The following is an 18,437-nucleotide window of genomic DNA, read 5'->3' as shown; positions in this document are numbered from 1 at the left end:
AAGGAAAAAGAAACATTAACAGAGGGAGAAAGATCAAAAAATAGATGAATCATGGAGCTGAATCATCCCATTCTATTTTACTTGGTTTATATTATGATTTTGAAAAAGATGACAAAGACCAAAGGAGCTATGAGAAAGATTTTTAAGATTTAAAAACACATTGTTTCCTAGATAAGCCTATATGAGATATTTTATGTGCTACATTTAAAAGACACCGGGAAAGAGAGTTGCCATGTCAAGTGACTAGTGCCAAGACATTTACACACTATCACTCAGAGCACACATTGACTGTAGTAAAAGTGTAAGCGTAAAATCATAAGTGATTTGCTGTCACACAAACCTTTTGCCACTTTATTCTTATAATAAGTGATTCATTAATTGATTCAGTGAGTATCATTGAGCTTTCTTTCTTTTTTTCTTTTTTTTGAGCTTTTTTTCTTGTCAGATACTAATCCTTGGATTAGATTAGTGAACAACAGCAACAAAATAAAATACCTGCCTCATGGAACATTCTACTTGGGAGTGGGGGCAAATTAACGGGATCAAACTGTGAGCAACTAGCATAAAAATAAGGAAACTATATAATATTTTTTCTGATGCTAAAAATAAAGAAATTTTAGATTACTAGCCTCTAAGATTATTTTTTTAATAACTTAAGTATGTCAGGGCAGGCTATTTATATTAAAATGAGATAATGAATAAGAGAAAGGGATTGATAAGAGAAAGGGATTAATAATTTCAATATTAGATCAGACCAGGATACTCATAGGTAATATGTTTTTCTAATATTATTCAACATCAGATATAAAAACAATTTGATAAATTACCATTTCCTGAATATGCATTTATAAATATTTAAATATTTATACGTAATAAAATATTAAGATAAATTAATGTACATATATTGGTGATTTTATATAGTTTCAAACAATATTGTATATCTATCTTTATTTTTTAAATAGCTACATCAGGTCCAAATCCTCCAGAGTTGTTGGGACTTTGCTCTTAACTAATAAGTCTTCCTCTGTCAATTTCTAATTCTTTTTTATGTATTTAATTGTTTTTATGTATTTAATATTAATTCCATTCCTGATGGTGAAGAACAGGGAAATCCATGGAGTCACAAAGAGCTGGACACAACTGAGAGACTGAACAAACTCCTGGAAAATGCTTCTTTGGGTTCTACAGTCCCATGCTTTTGATACAGTGGGGTTTGGGAGGAGAAAAGACATTGATAATGAATCCTTGCTTCATTGTCAGGGACTTCAAAAGCAATTTTTGTTTTTTTAATCTATTTAGCATCTGGTAAAGGGATTTTCTAAAACTTCTGCTTAATCTTAATTTGTTATCAAGGGCTGTGCTTCTAAAAGTAATATTACTCCCAATAAAGGAACTGGATATTTGAACCAGAGCCCAAAAAGGAAGCGTTGCTAAGGGACAAGTTCTACATTGGAAATTGGAAAATCTGACTTTGTTCTCATCTCACCACAAGTGGTCCACAGGCAAGCCGCTTGTACTTTCTGTATCTCCATTCATTAGTAATGAAGGTCTTCTTTTCAGTCTCATGATCTAATAATCAAATTTAAGAAGCAATTAGAGAACAAAGAATAAAGTGATTACCTAGAAAAGTGTGTTTGATTAACAACCATAAAAAACACGAGCTCTTTTGACTTAGCAATGCGATCAAAATACACAGACATGTTCTTTTGTGTTTGAATCAAGTTTCTGTCTTGGTATTTTAAGTCACTGCATAGTGTTTTTATTTGATTGCCTGACACTTTCTTTACTCTATGTTCACCAGGCTATTTATAGATAGCTCAATGTCCTTCCTTTGTAAATAAGGACCTTTTATCAGATCACTTGAGATTCAGGCTTAAAAAAAGTCTAAGTATGAATATATCTGTTATTTTTGACTTAAAATCTCTATAGCCCATTATGTTTCTCTTACTTGTAAATATTTAGGGGGCTTTGGTGTCTGGGCTCAACTGTTAATACCTAAGATCAGTTTCAATGTGGAAGTCTTATGGGACTGGGCAGAGTTTATACAGATAAACCAAGCCAAGAAGTTATTTTTCAGGTCAGGTCAGATTTCACTTCAGACAAGGGTCTTGTTCTGCTTATTATATTTGTAGGGGAGCGGCAGAAGGACATGGCTAGCATAGGCTGCAAGTGAATCCTAAAATATTGGAATTTTTTTAAATGACTGTATTTGATAAACTGTGAAATAACTTGCTTATGGATTTAAAGTGGGAATACATTGGACAAAATCCTTCCTATTTGCCATGATCATTATCAGAATTTAAAGAACCAAAATTTTATTCTAAGATATTTTTCTTCATTTGGTTCAATAATGATGGCTGCTGATTAAGTGAAACCAACCCGTGTTTAGTATTCATTTGTCCTTTCAAAGAAACACATTTTTCTATAATTTTAAAATAAGCTATTTTTAAAAAGAGAAAAAAAATAGAATAAAAATAAAATTTACTAAGCACCTATGATATGCCAGAAAATACTCATCATATTTTCACATTTCTCATGATGTCCATATTACTGGTGAGAGAAGTGCAGCTTAAAATGCTTAAGGAAACGTCAAGGTTAAACAGATATCTGTTTGTCTATTTAATGTTTTTTTACACTAGAGAATAGTCTAATTCTTTGACTTCGGTAGGGTGTAGAGATTTAAGTTAACAGGATAATGGGACAATTAATTTTGGTAGTGAAAGAAAAAGAATCTCTCTAAGCAGGGCAGCCTCAGGGATCTAGTGCCTAATGGTCTGAGGTGGAGCTGACGTATTAATAACAGAAGTAAAGTGCACTATAAATGTAATGTGCGTGAATCATCGGAAACCATCTTCACCTCAGGTCCATGGGAAAATTTTCTTCTATGAAACCAGTCCCTGGTGCCAAAAAGGTTGAGAACTGCTGCTCTACATTACTGAGCACATATTCTGAACTACTTTCCATAAACCATACAATACCCTTCCTTTACCATATTACAGAAGAGGATGCTAAGGTTTGGGAAAATTAAACAATATAAGCAAGATACATGATCATGAATAGAAAAGGCAGGCTTCCAACCCAGCTCTTCATGACGTAAATTTTCAGTGAACTGGGAAAATTGTAAAAGTTTGACTTAAGACAATCAAAACTACAGTTTAGATATTGCTGCTGCTGCTGCTGCTGCTGCTAAGTCGCTTCAGTCATGTCTGACTCTGTGCGACCCCATAGACGGCAGCCCACCAGGCTCCCCCGTCCCTGGGATTCTCCAGGCAAGAACACTGGAGTGGGTTGCCATTTCCTTCTCCAATGCATGAAAGTGAAAAGTGAAATTGAAGTCTCTCAGTTGTGTCCAACTCTTAGCGACCCCATGGACTGCGGCCCACCAGGGTCCTCCGTCCATGGGATTCTCCAGGCAAGAGTACTGGAGTGGGGTGCCATTGCCTTCTCCAAATGCAAAAGCAGAAAAGCCATCAAAACAATGAATGAGATGGACCTGGGACAGGCGTGTGTGAGGACATAGCCTGAGGAGATTCTGATGTCCTTCCTTTGCCACTGACAAGTGCAGGGAGGGCACTGCAGGTCTAGGCATGTCCCACAGCTTTCATTAGCACAGATGTAAACAAAGTAACAGAGAAGGCAATGGCAACCCCCTCCAGTACTCTTGCCTGGAGAATCCCATGACAGAGGAGCCTGGTAGGCTGCAGTCCACGGGGTCGCTAAGAGTTGGATACGACTGAGCGACTTCACTTTCACTTTTCACTTTCATGCATTGGAGAAGGAAATGGCAACCCACTCCAGTGTTCTTGCCTGGAGAATCCCAGGGACGGGGGAGCCTGGTGGGCTGCCATCTATGGGGTCACACAGAGTCGGACACGACTGAAGTGACTTAGCAGCAGCAAACAAAGTAATGGGCTTCCCAGGTAGCGTGGTGGTATAGAATCCATCTGTCAATGCAGGACATGCAAGAGATGTGGGTTAGAGTTCCCTGGGTTGGGAAGATGATTCCCTGGAGTAGGAAATGACAACCCACTCCAGTATTCTTGCCTGGAAAATTTCATGGAATTTTTGCTGCCTGGCGGGCAGCAGTCCATGGGGTCGCAAAGAGTCAGAAGCGACTGAGAACGCCCGTACAAATAAACTAATGATCCTGATGGTGAACCCGTTCTCCTTTCAGTTTTCTTCTTTATGCCTTTATGGACTGTAGCCTACCAGGCTCCTCTGTCCATGGGATTTTCCAGGCAATAGTACTGGAGTGGGTTGCCATTTCCTTCTCCAGCAGATCTTCCCATCCCAGGGATGGAACCCAGGTGTCCCGCATTGTAGACAGATGGGAGACCTGGGTTACCATCTGAACCACCAAGGAAGTCCTCTTTATGCCTTATATTATGCCTAATATTGACCTGATCAATTCAGAGGCTTAAAAAAGCATAAAGATATTATTTTATAGTCTAGAGGATACAGTCCTAAAATCAGGTGTTTCCAGAGCTATGCTCCTTCAGAAGATTCTAGCAGGAGAATTCATTTCCCTGTCTTTTCCAGTTTTTAGAGGACAACTGCCTCCTTGGTCTGTAGCCCTCTCCTCACATCACTCTGACTTTACTTCCTTCATCTCATCTTCTTCTCTGATCCTCCTGCCTCTCCGTTATAAGAACTCATGATTATATTAAATCTACCCAGATAACTCAGTAGAATCTCCCCATCTCAAGATCCTTAATTTAATCCTATCTTCAAAGTCCCTTTTGCCATGTAAAGGAACATATACACAGGTCTTAGAGATTAGGATGGAAACATCTTTGGGTGGCCATTTTTCTATCGACCATATATTTTTTAATTTCTTAAGTACATGCTAACTGGATATCTTGCTTTTGACAGCAACATTCAAAATTTCGATATTTTTCTATTAACAACCATTTTAAGGTAGAATAATAATTATGCTAATAGTTAAGATAAACTTCAGTTTATTTCAGTTCAAAAAACAATTGTTACATCCATTCAACTGTCCTTCAGGATGCAGGTAGCTAATCAGAGCTTCTTACTGGGCATGATAAGAGAGAAGATTCTGGAACATTGGGTACTTATCACCTAGATAAGTGGATATGATATTTTCAGAGCAAGTGATGGTATTTTTGGAGCAAGTAATTCAGAATATTCACTTATGGATTTGCCAATGATCATTACTATTTGTCCTTAGTAGTTTGTCAATCTACCACTATTCATCCTTAGTAAAGCCAGACCAAGTGTTAACACACTTTGCTTAAATATATTTATTATTCCTGTTATTATACCTTTGCAGATACTTCAGTAAATTAAAAGTTAGCACCTAAAAAGTTGTTCATTCAGTTAGTTTATTTAAACAATAGAAATCATCCTAGGATGATCCCTTACATTATTTTGTGAGTCAGTATGACTGACATATGTGTACCACAAACTACACACTTTTGTGAAGCATGTGCTATGTTAAATCTAAGCTGAAGATGTCACATAATGATCTGCAATGCTGCTTTTCAGAACACTTTTTCTGAAGAGTCAACCAATTTAGTTAATTTTATTCCAATTATTTAATTTCACTATTCCCCTCCTATATTAGTAAGAACAAAATTTTTAAAAATTAGTATCCATAAGCTTTTAGTAAAACATTTTGTTGAATGGCAGAGCAAAATCCCAAAGAGTTTACTGGATAGATCAAACTTGTGCAAATTGAGTCAGCATAATACAATACTGACTTTATATCTTTTGGAAGTTCCCACATACTAGTTTCAGATAAGTGTGACTTTTTATGATGTCAAAGTTGTAGAGATGATTAAAGCTATGAAAATGAGTGACATCAGAAACATGGAGACATGAAATGCTCCTTTTATCTCTCTCCTTCAACCTACAACAAGTAAAACATCCATAACTCATCAAATGTTCCTCCACCTAACCCATCAGGATGTTGGAGAATTCACACATCTGAACATCTAAAGGTGGGTGGGGTGGAACACATAAGGGTGGTCGAACTGAGGGAATAACAGAGGCGTTTGCAATCTGGCCTCTTTGCCTCAATGGATGAGATCACAGACCCAGAAAAGCCAGGAGCAACAGTAGAGGCAGCACATATGAATCTGGCCTCCCGGCCACAGCGGTGCTGGTTTCACTGGGAACTGAGCATCCGTGGCAGTGGGGCCTGGGTTACCTTGGTCCCTTCAGCTGCAGAGGTGCGGGGGACTCCAGTCCCTGTTCCAGCCCCTATCCTGCCCCAGCCCTCCTGCAGTAGCAGCTCCCAGGAACTCCTCAAACCTGAATACAGTGGGAGTGCCTGCAACCCTAACTCCCCCCAGTCCCACCCCTCCTCCCATGGTGGTGGTACCTGCAAACAAAGGTGACCCCACATGCAGCAGACATGCCCACGATACTGGTGCCCAGGATGTCCTAAGCAATGACACCAACTACAGCAGCAACAAGGCACCAGCAACCTCAGAGGTATAAGCACTGACAAAGGAGGGCACCAGGTGACCTTTCCAGCAGAGGAGGTGGAGAGGGGGGCATCAGTTCAATTCTGTCTCTCAGTTGGGTCTGACTCTCTGACCCCATGGACTGCAGCATGCTAAGCTTCCCTATCCATCACCAACTTCTGGAGCTTGCTCAAACTCATGTCCATTGAGTCAATGATGCCATCCAACCATCTCATCCTAGGTCGTCCCCTTTTCCTCCTCCCTTCAATCTTTCCCAGCAGCGTGTCTTTTCCAGTGAGTCAGCTCTTTGCATCAGGTGGCCAAAATATTGGAGCTTCAACTTCAGCATCCTTCCAATGAATATTCAGGACTGATTTCCTTTAGCATGGACTGGTTTGATCTCCTTACAGTCCAAGGGACTCTCAAGAGTCTTCTCCAACACCATAATTCAAAAGCATCAATTCTTCGGCGCTCAGCTTTCCTTGTAGTCCAACTCTCACATTCATACATGACTACTAGAAAAACCATGGCTTTAACTAGACAGATCTCTGTAGACAAAATAATGTCTCTGCTTTTAATATGCTGTTTAGTTTGGTCAAAGCCTTTCTTTTAATTTCATGGCTGCAGTCATCATCTGCAGTGATTTTGGAGCCCCCCAAAATAACGCCTGTCATTGTTTCCATTGTTTCCCCATCTATTTGCCATGAAGTGATGGGTTCAGATGCCATGATCTTAGTTTTTTGAATGTTGAGTTTTAAGAGGGGGAAATGCAGATTCTCAACTACAGCCGTAGCCAGCGCTGAGGGAAACCCAAAACTTGTGCTATGTCGCCACCTACTGAAAAACAAAAGAAAGACCTCTAATTACCAACCTATTGAATTGATGCTGGGAAAGACTAAAGGCAGGAGGAGAAGGGGACTACAGAGGAGGAGATGGTTGGATGGCATCACCAACTCAATGGACATGAGTTTGAGTAAGCTCTGAGAGTTGATGATGGACAGGGAGGCCTGGAGTGCTTCAGTCCATGGGGTCACAAAGAGGTGGACACAACTGAGTGACTGAACTGAATTGTTAGGGCCTTTCCTGGTGGCTCAGACACTAGGGAATCTGCCTGCAATGTGGGAGACCTGGGTTTGATCCCTGGCTCAGGGAGATCCCTGGAGAAGAAAATGACAACCCACTCCAGTATTCTTGCCTGGAGAATCCATGGACAGAGGAGCCTGAAGAGCTACAGTCCATGGGATCGCAAAGAGTTGGACACGACTGAATTGTTAGAGTCAAGTGAAAAAGATTTACCTACAAAATAAAGATTTTTGCTACTCCAAATGCATCAGTAGAGGAACAACTCATCAACCATCATGAAAAAACATGTTTGTGCAATATCTCAAAAAGAAAATGACAATTCTCCATAAAATACACTTAAAGTCACAGAATACTATGATCTAACTGTTGTTGTTCATTTGGTCAGTCGTGTCTGACTCTTTTCGACCCCATGGACTACAGTATGCCAGGCTTCCCTCTCCTTCACCAATTCTCAGAGTTTGCTCAAACTCATGTTCATTGAGTTAGTGATGCCATCCAACCATCTTGTCCTCTGTTGTCCCCTTCTCCTCCTGCTATTCAGAGAATTTAATGCTATACAGAGAACTCAGTGCTATATAGAGAATTCAAAATAGCTGTCATGAAGAAACTCAATGAGCTACAAGAAAACTCAGAAAGGCAGTTCACGTTTAGTGATGTCAGGAATAAAACTAATGAACAGAAGAAATACTTTGCCAAAGAGATCGAAACTCTAAAAAGAAACCAAAAAGAAATTCTGGAGCTGAAGAACTCAATAAGTAAAGATAAAGAATAAATAGAGAAACTGGAGCCTATTATACAGAGTGAAGTAAGCCAGAAAGAAAAACACCAATACAGTATACTAACGCATATATATGGAATTTAGAAAGATGGTAACAATAACCCTGTGTACAAGACAGCAAAAGAGACACTGATGTATAGAACAGTCTTTTGGACTCTGTGGGAGAGGGAGAGGGTGGGAAGATTTGGAAGAATGGCATTGAAACATGTATAATATCATATATGAAACAAGTCGCCAGTACAGGTTCGATGCACGATACTCGATGCTTGGGGCTGGTGCACTGGGACGACCCAGAGGGATGGTATGGGGAGGGAGGAGGGAGGAGGGTTCAGGATGGGGAACACGTGTATACCTGTGGCGGATTCATGTTGATATATGGCAAAACCAATACAATATTGCAAAGTTAAAAAATAAAATAATAATAAAAATAAATAAAAAACAAAAAAAGATAAAGAATGAATTAGAAAGCATTGGAAATAGAGCAGACCATTTGGAAGAGAGAATTAGTGAGCTCAAAGATAGAAATACAGAATATGATACAGGTAAGGGAGGAGAGAAAACTAGGATACAAAGAAGAATAAAGAAAGAAATTCTATGACAAGTATTAAACTCCATTAGGAAGGGTAACATAAAGATAATAGGTATCTCAGAAGGAGAAGAAAGGGAGAAGGGAGCAGAGAATTTATTGAAATAACAGATGAGAACTCCCCATATCAAGGGAAAGAAATGGTTATACAAGTCCATGAAGCTAAGAGAACATATAACTGTCTCAACCCAAAAGACTTCTTAAAAGGAATCTCCATAAGGCTATCAGAAGATTTCTCAGCAGAAACTACACAGAATTTTTATACATCTCCTTTATCTTTCTGTGCTCTGAATGCATATGTTAACACCCTCTATCTTTAACTAGTCAAGACACTTGTCTGCAGTAAAGCATACTCTAACTGTAACCTTCCTTTCCCAATACACTCCTTCTCACCCTCCCTTATCCGGTCACTCTTCATTCACCACATTCATTCATGCATTCAATCACTCAATCGTTCAGTTATTCCTTCCCTCATTCAGTCATTACTTAATCACCACTTTCACTGGGCCTGTTCCCCATGGGACATAATCTGCTATTCCTTTCAGAGGATACAGAAGTGTTAGAAACACAGTCCAGACATCAGGGAGTTATATGTATTAGAAGAGACAAACATGTGGATGCTTATGCTCGTGTCCAGAATGAAAAACGGCTGCAATAGAGGGATGATCATTAGATGCAAAGAGGAGGGTCCCAGGCAGCAGCTGTACCTGCAGCTGGGTGGGGTCCTCCCTCCAGACATCCCGTGTGACAGCCAGGCACCTGCTCCTCCCCCACGGCAGTGGTGGTGTCTGGGGAATGTGCCAATTTAATTGACTCTTGCATCCTCAAGATGCAAGCTACAATTACATGATCTTGTTATGTGGCTTGAAACAAACACTTCAAGGAAGGAGGGTGGCAATGAGTAATCGGGATGGAAATTTAATAAGGACAGGCATAACTATATAAAAGCTACTCAAGCACGTTCCTTGACCCTAATTTTCTGGATCTGATACAAGTCACTTTTCAATCTGAAGCTTTTGGAACCACGATGCTGGAAGGCTGCACTGCATCTTTAAAAAAATGAATTTATATTCTGCTGTCAACGTGAAATATTTTCAGAGCTCTTTTGTTCCTCTCGGTATATGTGTAGAGGTGGTACATTTATGTGTGCATTGTAGGAAGAGACTTGTAAGCAAAAACAATCTGGTTTCTTTTTAAATGTCTTCAGGTTTCCAATCTTTGAAGCAATTATTTTCCTATCTAATCAATATTAAGGAAAAAAATATTTCACAATAGTTTTTATTCATCATGGCCGTTCAGCTCACCAAGTCCTTATTCTGTCTTCCCCAAACAGATATTAAATTCAGATAATGATCCACTCCCTATTATTTTCTCCCTCTGTGTTGTGATCTTCATCAAATATTGATTATGCACACTACCTATTGTAAAAGTTGTCAAACTTTATCCTCAGTTTATACAAACTTTATACAGTTGTGAGGGACAACTGTAGCACTTCCAGTAATAAGCTCACTGCAGCTTTCTTTTAGCATGTCTTTTTCGTTATGATTATGTTCATTTTTATCAATGTATAGTAACTGATTGCTCTGTAATGCTCAACTTGAAAGATGTTTGGGCGACCTCCTTGTGTTATACTTGCTTCCATAGACCGAATCTTTGGAAAACTTATGTATTAACATATTGCTCAGCCAGTTTACAGACACTTACGAGACCCTACCAGGTGCTAGGCACTGTATGCTAAGCCATTGGTATCTTCTGATTCAAAGTCCCTTGGGAGTTCCACTTAATTTCCAAAAATGAAAAAATCTTAATAACAAAATAGTGTGTTAAGTCGCTTCAGTTGTGTCCGACTCTGACCCCAGGGACTGTAGCCCGCAAGCCTCCTCTGTCCATGGAATTTTCCAGGCAAGAGTATTGGAATGAGTTGCCATTTCTCCTCCAGGGGATTTTCGCCGACGCAGGGATCAAAGCAGCCTCTCTTATGTCTCCTGCGTTGGCAGGTAGGATCCTTACCACTAGTGCCAAGGCTATAACCGGAAGATTTTAAGAGCAAGCTTAAAAGCTAGTTTCTTGGAATCCACTATGTGTAGAACTTAAATGGAAACAAGTTTTATGTTAATTATCTTTGGGGAAATTTCAGAAGATAAGTATAGAAAAGAGACTAGAAAACTCTTGTAGGGTTAGAGCACTTTTTATAGATGCCTGGGTTCATAAACACAGCAGCACTGCTGCCTCACAGCAATGTTGACACATCTTTCTAATGAGTCCTGCTTCCTCTTTTCATTCTGCAAAATAGCCAGCAGCTGTGTTATTCTAAGGATGACATTCAGCTGTAAACACCAAAAGCAACACACACACACACACACAAAGAAATCCAGGTAATCTGTCATGAATACTTGAGGAGATTTTAAATTTTCTAGTAACACTCTAACTTTGCTTTATCTTCTAACTCCTTTTATAATTTTTTATAGTCTTTTAAACTCAAAGTGATAAATTGTACATAAAACAAAAATAAATTGTTTTTAAAATTTTAATCCATTCTTCATGATAAGATTTTACCAAAGCAATAGACAATGTGAAGAGATGAAAAGGAAAATAAGCAGACGTTTTATAATTTTCCAAGATACACAAATGAGCACTCTATTACTATAATTACACCAAATTTTAATCCAATGAATTCTCTAATTTACGACCTTTCTGAGTATTTAAATAAGAAATTATCTGTGTATGATTATTCCGGTTCAAGCTCTTCATGAAATAATTACATATGTTTATCTTTTCATCTTTATAGCCATGGCATGTGTTCAAAGTGCACTTAAAAAGAGGTCATCTAAGTCTGTCTGTAAAATCCCCCCACATCAGTCACTGCATTAGATTAAGGAAATGGTTTGAAGACTGTTTTCTGTAGAGCTCCATGGCTTCTCAAACGTGCCTCTCTGCCATCCCAAAGAGGAAGAGTCAGAGAGAGAGGAGTTGTCAGCGCCCTCTACTCCTCAGATCAGATCAGATCAGTCGCTCAGTGGTGTCCGACTCTTTGCGACCCCATGAATCGCAGCACACCAGGCCTCCCTGTCCATCACCAACTCCTGGAGTTCACTCAGACTCATGTCCATCAAGTCAGTGATGCCATCCAGCCATCTCATCCTCTGTCGTCCCCTTCTCCTCCTGCCCCCAATCCCTCCCAGCATCAGAGTCTTTTCCAACGAGTCAACTCTTCACATGAGGTGACCAAAGTACTGGAGTTTCAGCTTTAGCATCATTGCTTCCAAAGAAATCCCAGGGCTGATCTCCTTCAGAATGGACTGGTTGGATCTCCTTGCAGTCCAAGGGAGTAGAGTACTTTTACCTGCTTTATATAGCAGAGGAAACATGATATATTCTTTGAAAGTGTTTAAAAATAGTATTTTGTTAAAAGAAAAATTTGGAAACCATTAGGTTAATGTATTGTGCAGATACTAATCACTTTTAAACATAAGTGAATTACCTGCAGACCACAACATAGAAAGAAATGAACATCTAAAAAAGATATCGAGAATAGATGTACTAGTTCATAACTAGAAAATACATGTATCTAGTTGGCCTGTGTGTGTCACAGTCGCTCAGTCGTGTCCAGCTCACTGGGACCCCATGGACTGTAGCTCGCCAGGCTCCTCTGTCCATGGAATTCTCCAGGCAAGAATAGAGGAGTGGGTTGCCGTTTCCTTCTTCAGGGGATCTTCCCGACCCAGGGATTGAACTGGGGTCTCCCACATTGCAGTCAGATTCTTTACCATCTGAGTTACCGGGGAAGTCCTAATTGACCTACCATTTACAAATAAGAAGGTGGCTATTTAAAAATTAAGTGTACAGATGAAAGCTTTTGATGTGCAAAAATCGGAAAACTTATGGCTTGTGGCACAATTCTAAAATGATCAAGAATGATTGGTGTCTCTCCACTGAAGCACCTGACAATCAGTTTTCAGTTACGGATACAGAACTCCAGGGTTAGGGATTCTGAAGGGATGGGAAAAAGAATATTATGCAAACGAGCTTTTACACATTTACAATTGGATGTAGATGGTGACTTCAGTTTGAACTCTATTTTCAAGGGTTTTTTAAATGGTTACTTTAGTGATATTTGAAGATATGCTTAGGACTTTTTCTGTCACTATAAACTATTTTAGCCTTCCATGATATTTTTTATTTCTGAATGTAGCATCAAACTTATAACAAATTTTCAGCTGAATATAGGTTTCCATGAAATTAAAAATAAATAGCATCAGTTCTTTCATGAAGTAGGAAAATATTGATGAGATTCTTTTATTTTCCAGGCTGACCTGTAAAGACTGAGAAGTATGAGCACTGTACAGAGTTTAGCAGGCACAAAATCTATTTTTGCCCCCTAAGGTCCTTTGTGATACTCAAGCTTATGATTGAGTGGGGAGTCATTTTAAAAAGAAGTGAAGCAAATTGGTGTAAATGGAACCTGCAAAAGTTTAAAGAAATGAACACATTCTTAAGTGACTTGGCAGAGAAAATAGACAACAGTGACCCCAAACTACTTTCAGCTAAAGCTTTGTAGCATGTATTCTCAAAGACTGTGACAAACTTAAATTTCTAATCAATAAGTAGTAGGTGGCTCAGATAGTAAAGTATCTGTCTGCAATGCAGGAGACCCGGCTTTGATCCCTGGGTCAGGAAAGATGTCTTGGAGAAGCAAATAGCAACCCACTCCAGTATTCTTGCCTGGAGAATTCCACAGACAGAAGAGCCTGGTGAGCTACAGTTCACAGGGTTGCAAAGAGTCGGACATAACTGAACGACTAACACATATTGCTTTTTCACTTCTATCTATTTGATTTAACACTGAAGTTATTTATGTCCAACATACAAACAATACACATTCTAGTAAATATATTCTTATTAAAGCATGCCAAGGGTAAAATATCAGATCCCCTCCCTACACAAAGTCATCTATAATTTAGTAATTGAAATGTTCCCAGACAGAGGCAGCTATAATTCCCTGACATCAATCACAGGAAAGTGTTGAAGTTCCCAACAGAAATATGACACATAAAAGGCAAAGTGTTATTATTAGCATAGGAATTAACCAGCTGCATCAAAGAGAATGCCTCTTATCCTCCACACAGAAACCTCTCCTATAAAGGAAAAATAAACCATTTGCAAATGTAAATAGAACTGTGCTTATTTTTGAAGTTTGTAGTACCCATATTCAACGGAGGAAATTACATGAAGGCCAGTCACTCTTTGACTCCATCTGTGAAAAACATCCTGAAATGCCTCTTACACAATAAGCAATAATGATATAAAATTCCATTTGTAGCAGCATGCTAAAAAAGATGATGTCAAATAGAAGCATTGTATCACAAGCATCTCAAATTTTTCAAAATGTAGACAACATCTGTGATGAAAGTATAATGGAAAGGGATTCTGATAGGAAAAGGGTGAAATGAAGAAAAATGAAAATCTATTTAATGTAAATTCATTTGTTCTATTTTACAGCAACTAAATTATTTTTAATGTTATCATATGGTAATAAATTAAACTATTTGATTTCATGTAAATTCAAAGAAAAAGACGAAAGCACAAACAAACCCAAGGGAAAAATGGCTGTGGTAGTTTATTAGAAATTTTCTAGCCATTAACAACCTCCACTGAATCACTAAGAGTTCAAGTAAGAATTAAAAAAGACAAAAATCACCTGTGTCTAGCAAAAAGATTACCCGAGTTGAGAGATATCAATATCCAAGCTGTTCATATTGGAATATGTTCATATTCCCACTTTTCTTCTTTGAACTGTGGATGCTGGTATCCTTTAGAGCAGCATCCTTAAAGGTATGGGTAACAATATATGTAACTGAATCACTTTGCTGTATACCTGAAACTAACTCAACATTGTTAATCATTGATACTCCAACATAAAAGAAATTAAAAAAAGAAATCTATGAAATTGGACAGTAAATCTGTATTTATCTACTCAAAGAGCCACCAGCAATCATAAATACTCATAACCTTGGATCAAGTATTAGATTGTGGCTTAAAACTCCAAGTACAGGGTAGCATGGCTGAGTGTCTAAGGCACTGGAGTAAGGTTCCAGTCTCTCTGGGGGCATAGGTTTGAATCCCACCCAAGTGATTTCTGAAATAGTCCAGGCCAAACATCTAGGACTGTGCTGGTCCTGCAACTTAAGACAGTTTCTGGGACTTTTCTGGTGGCTCAGGTGGTAAAAAATCTGCTTGCATTGTAGGAGACCTGCATTCAATCCCTGGGTCAGAAAGATCTCCTGGAGAAGGGAATGGATACCCTCTCCAGTACTCTTGCCTGGAGAATTCCATAGACAGAGGACCCTGGAGGGCTGCAATCCATGAGGTTGCAAAGAGTCAGACACAATTAACACTTAAAACTCCAAACCTACACCTAACTATTTAGATACAGCAATCAAATGTAACACACGATTCCTTAATGAGCCTAGTTTGGAATAAAACACGTATAAAAATACTTATGGAATAAATTTACTTATTTATGGAAAAAAGAAAATTTAAACATCCTGTTAATTAGAAAAGTATGTTCAGTAAATAGTCCTTTTTTATATATGATACTTTCATAGTTAATGTTATATAGGCACATGTGAAGCAAGAGTCTCTAAATATTATATCTTTTTTCCAGAAAAGGAAATACAAATGCAAACTACAGGTGAAAGTTTATTTGTGCTTAGTTGCTCCGTTGTGTCTGACTCTTTGTGACCCCATGGACCGCAGTCTGCCAGGCTCCTCTGTCCATGGGGATTCTCCAGGCAAGAATACTGGAGTGGGTTGCCATGCCCTCCTCCAGGGGATCTTCCTGACCCAGGTATGGAGCCCAGGTCTCCTGCATTGCAAGCAAATTCTTTACCATCTGAGCCACCATTTATTTAGATCTTGAAAAAGAAACAAGCACACAAATTAAATCTTAAGAAATTTGTCATTAAGAAATATGAAAAAATAAACACCTATCATAATTATTCCAAGAACACTGTGACAGAGAACATTTTACAGTACACTTAGACACATTTTAGTTGGGAGTTTTGGCAATAATTATCTATGTGATCTTAGATAACTCAAGTAACCTTTCTAGTTTCTTTCCCTAAAAACTGAGGGAGTTAAATAACTTGAAAAGCACTTTCAAATCTCAACATTCTACTGTCTTATTTTACAATAAGGGGGAGGAAAAGGAAAATTCAAAAATAAACATTCCAAATTGCTTTTAAATCCTCTTTATTTTTATTTTTTGTAGGAAATATGGTTTTAAAAAATTAACTTTATTAGATTACCTATAATTTTTTTTAGATTACATCTAATTTTAATACATAAAATCTACTGATGACCCTGGAATTATGTAACACGTACTATTATTCTTCAGAGAAAATTACTTCAAAAGACTTTTATCATGTTAGTGTCAAAACAAACTGTTTATTTTTTTTAAATTTTATTTTATTTAACTTTACAATATTGTATTGGTTTTGCCATATATCAAAATGAATCTGCCACAGGTATACATGTGTTCCCCATCCTGAACCCTCTTCCCTCCTCCCTCCCCATACCATCCCTCTGGGTCATCCCAGTGCACCAGCCCCAAGCATCGAGTATTGTGCGTCGAACCTGGACTGGCGACTCGTTTCATATATGATATTATACATATTTCAATGCCATTCTCCCAAATCATCCCACCCTCAAAACTGTTTATTCTTAAAAATCAAGAAAACCAATCAGCAGTCATGGTCAAAATTTTACTCTTGGAAAATATTTCTCTCCCAAGTGGTAATATAAGAAATATTTAATTTCTAAAATGATTTTCAAATGGCCTCTTGCTCCCATTTTTAATTTTTCTTCTACTTGGAAAGAATGGACCTCATCTCTCTGAGCTGGAGTTATTAATAAATAACCATTATTAGTAATTCCTGATATAATGTAAAATCAAATAAAAGCCAGAACAGAAGTTAATAAGTTATAACTGATTATAAGATTTGTAAGGAAAGTGACCTTGCTAGAAGGAATGTAAAGAAGATGAGAATGGAAAATATTCTATGCTGTCCTCTTCATTCAATAGGATCTGAGCCCTTGATCAACATGTCTCCTCAATCCTAGATGCTACATTTTCTATTTACTGTCAGAATTCAACAAGGGAGAGTACCAAGATGTTACAAAGAGAGTTACCTGGATGCCAAATATGATATGCTCTCTTCTTGACTTCTGGTCCATTGACACATGGACTCAGGCAACAGCCTTAGCTGATAGTTCACCAAGAAGCATGCTGCAAACTCTGGTATAGCTGTTCAGTTTTGAGAAACAGGATGTCTAACCTTAGTTACATGGGACTACAGAGACGATAAGCACAAATTCCTTAAGTTGGTCTTTAAAAGGAGTAATAAGTGGAGTCACTCGTACTTTCATCCCTTTACTTCTGGAACAATGTCTTTTACTGCTGGGGACTTGGAATTACATAAAGTTCTTTGATTGCAGAAGCACTTCTGGATGGTAACCGGTGGATCATAGACCCTTTCCCACACCTTTTTTTTTTTTTTTTTTTTTTACTGTGCAGTGATGTTCTTGGTTAATATGATGTTTTACAAGATCCTGTGACAAAGGGTCAAATGTTCCATAAACCACTGGATAGTGGTACTAGCCAAGGTCTCATATACAGAAAATTCAAATTCATATTCAACTTGCTTATCTCTTCCAGTCATGGTCAGTCACTGACTTAAGGCAGTCAGCTTGCACCAAGTGACTAGCAGCCTTCTAAAGAGAAATGTGCCATACTGGGGGCTCAACATTACTCTCTGTTGTTGGTATGTTATGGGCAGTTGGCAGAGCCAGTAGCTAGATGGTTTTGGAAGGACACAAGGCACATTGTTGAGTATATGCATGGTCTCCATCTCTGTCAGTGTGGCCACTTCATTCATGTGCCCATAGTGCCAGCAGCCCTAAGATGCAAATGCTGTTTTATGTCAACTGAACAAGGCATTTTATCTATGTGTTTATTTTTGTGCCTCTTGATTGCAAATGGTCTTTTACAACATTGGACATTTACATGTGATATAAAGATTTCTATGCTTTGTATCCATTCTCATACATTCATCCATACACCTCCATTTCCAAGTTTTTCTTTTGTTACTAATAACTAGCTGGCCAGACCCCTTGCTACTGCTCATATCAGTTCAGTTTAGTTGCTCAGTCATGTCTGACTCTTTGCAACCCCAAGGACTGCAGCATGCCAGGCTTCCCTGTCCATCACCAACTCCCGGAGTTTGCTCAAACTCATATCCACTGAGTCCATGATGCCATCCAACCATCTCATCCTCTACTGTCCCCTTATCCTCCTGCCTTCAATCTTTCCCAGCATCAGGGTCTTTTCTGATGAGTCAGTTCTTCACATCAGGTGGCCAAAGTACTGGAGCTTCAGCTTCAGCATCTGTCCTTCCAACGAATGTTCAGGACTGATTTCCTTTATGATTTACTGGTTTGATTTCCTTGCAGTCCAAGGGACTCACAGGAGTCTTCTCCAACACCACAGTTCAAAAGCATC

Source organism: Bos mutus, chromosome 2 (genome assembly GCF_027580195.1).
Source record: "Bos mutus isolate GX-2022 chromosome 2, NWIPB_WYAK_1.1, whole genome shotgun sequence".
In the NCBI taxonomy this organism is placed as follows: domain Eukaryota; kingdom Metazoa; phylum Chordata; class Mammalia; order Artiodactyla; family Bovidae; genus Bos; species Bos mutus.
The sequence above is the reverse complement of the archived record's forward strand: the minus strand, read 5'-3'. Positions refer to the sequence as shown.